We start from the raw sequence: 2,364 nt of genomic DNA on the forward strand, positions 1-2,364 counted from the left end.
ATCTAGAGTTGGTCGATCTTCTTGGCTAGAAGCTCCACTTGAGCTGCTAAGGCTGCTGAAGAGTCCACTTGGTTGACCACTCTCTGTCTTTCTGGTCGGCTCCTAGAGGATTGCCACTGATAGTTGTTCATGGCCATTTCCTCTATCAAGTTCTGAGCCTGCTCGGGCGTCTTATTGTTTAGCGCCCCACCTGCTGCAGCATCCACTATCTGCCTCGTTGCAAGGTTCAACCCGCTGTAGAAGGTCTGAACCTGCATCCACACTGGCAATCCGTGATGTGGGCAACATCTCAAAAGATCTTTAAATCTCTCCCATGCATTGTACATGCTTTCATCATCAAACTGCACAAAAGAAGATATGTCATTTCTAAGTTTAGCAGTTTTAGCGGGAGGAAAATACTTATATAAAAGTTTTTCGGCCAACGCCCTCCAGGTAGTAATTGTTTGTTGTGGAAGAGATTGCAGCCATCTCTTTGCTCTGTCCCTCAAGGAAAATGGAAACAATCTCAGCCGAATGGCATTATCAGTTGTTCCATTTATCTTGAATGTGTCACAAATCTCCAAAAAGTTAGAAATATGTGCATTGGGATCCTCGTTGGGCAATCCTCCAAATTGCACGCTTTGCTGGATCATCTGGATAACATTGGCCTTTATCTCAAAATTATTGGCTGCTACAGCAGGTCTGACTATACTCGTTTTCATCCCATCTAAAGATGGTCGAGCAAACTTGTACATCATCCTCTGATCGTCATTGGCCTGGGGGTCATGGTTTTCCATCGTGTCTAGTCTATCCACAGGTACCTCAACCTCAATCTCCTCCTCTTCTAATTGCAACCTCTTCCTTAAGAGTCTGAGGGATCGTTCTGGATCAGATAGAGGCTCTATAAGATTCGAGTTTGAGCTCCTGGTCATAAACTACCTGAAACAGAAAGTCCACACAACCACCAATCAACAAAAACAATATAATAATAAATAAAAAATAATAATAATAAAAAATAAAAAAATAAAAAATAAATAAAATAAATAAAGAATGATCTTCCATAACCATAATGTGTGAATCATATGCTTCCTCAGTCTTCATCTCTCTAACACTATGGACAGTGTTATACTAAAATGTGGGGTAGGTGCTTACCAATGTTGTGCCTATCTTGAGTTTTGTTTTAATTAAGTAGTTGATGACTTTTTCTCCTTTGAATGGATTCCCTTATAGCTTTTATCGAACCTTGTTCTAAGAAGGCAATGAATAAATCTCTTAACTACAATCCGACGGTAAAACTGGTATTTTTCCTTAATTCTTCCATATTACTTTATCTTAGATATAGAACAACGTTAATATTGCCGCTTATTATTATGATTGACTGTTTAAACTTTGGGTTGAGAATTCATGCAATTTTAACCCACTCAAATGGTGAGATTTTGAGCCAATTGGTGCATCACTATTATGCTCCCTTTTCTTTCATTAATGAGCATTTTATAGAATCTCTGTTTCTAGAACTTGCTTTACGATATCCGGCTGAGATTACATGAATTGTCAATAATCGTGAGATGATTTGGGCACTTAGGATTTACACAATTTGGCCAAAAAGCCTAACCCTGTTTTTCCCTTAGTGAACCAATTTTGAGCCTTAGCCATTCCTTTTCAGGATAATAATAATAACAGTGACACTCATTGTATCACTTCTATTCATTTGACCATTCTTTCTACCATTGTTGCTGGAAATTATATAACTTATGCTGCATTTTACTTTGGATCAATCTGCATTCATAATTTTCACTAAGTTGCTAGATTTTTCATAGATGTTGTAATATATATTGATGGGCTCTTTATGCAACCTACACCTAAGGCAGTGAACCTACCGATGCAGCCTAGCACTAGTGAGTATCAAGGTCGTATTCCTGGAGATCGGGTGAACCTAGAGTTACTACTGTTTGCTATGTTATCTAGTCTGAAATAGGGTGTGAAAGTTCTAACGTACCACCTATTGGTTATGAGTGCAAATAAGTAAATGAAGAACAATGGATAATCAAAAGACAATTGCAAAGAGAGAAACAAACCCAAAAGGGAGCCTAAGTGATGGAATTCTAAAGATGGATTTTATGTATTGACGATCTTGCTTACCCGTGCCTAAATCCTGAATTGAATCCCGATTCCTCTCTCGGGCTTACCGGATTCCTAAACCTGCACTAACCTAATGGAATCTCTTCCTATCGGATTACTACAGATTAGCATTAAGTATGATTTAAAACTATTAAGAGTTATTAGTTCTTAATCCGGCGAGTAAATCAACCTTATCTCTAAGTGTTAACTACCAGTTCTTACTATTCAATGTCCAGTTGTAACAAGCATTTCTCAATGTCAAGAAAC

General features: G+C 38.2%; 1 non-coding gene across 1 annotated transcript; it reads left to right on the forward strand.

The window, feature by feature from the left end:
- Positions 1 to 267: 267 nt before the first annotated feature.
- On the forward strand, positions 268 to 374 carry LOC125371242. Its single transcript, XR_007217539.1, has one exon. It is a non-coding gene; the product is annotated as a small nucleolar RNA R71 (small nucleolar RNA).
- The last annotated feature ends 1,990 nt before the right edge of the window (positions 375 to 2,364 follow it).

The sequence above is a fragment of the Ricinus communis genome, chromosome 9 (assembly GCF_019578655.1).
Source record: "Ricinus communis isolate WT05 ecotype wild-type chromosome 9, ASM1957865v1, whole genome shotgun sequence".
NCBI classification, from domain to species: Eukaryota; Viridiplantae; Streptophyta; class Magnoliopsida; order Malpighiales; family Euphorbiaceae; genus Ricinus; species Ricinus communis.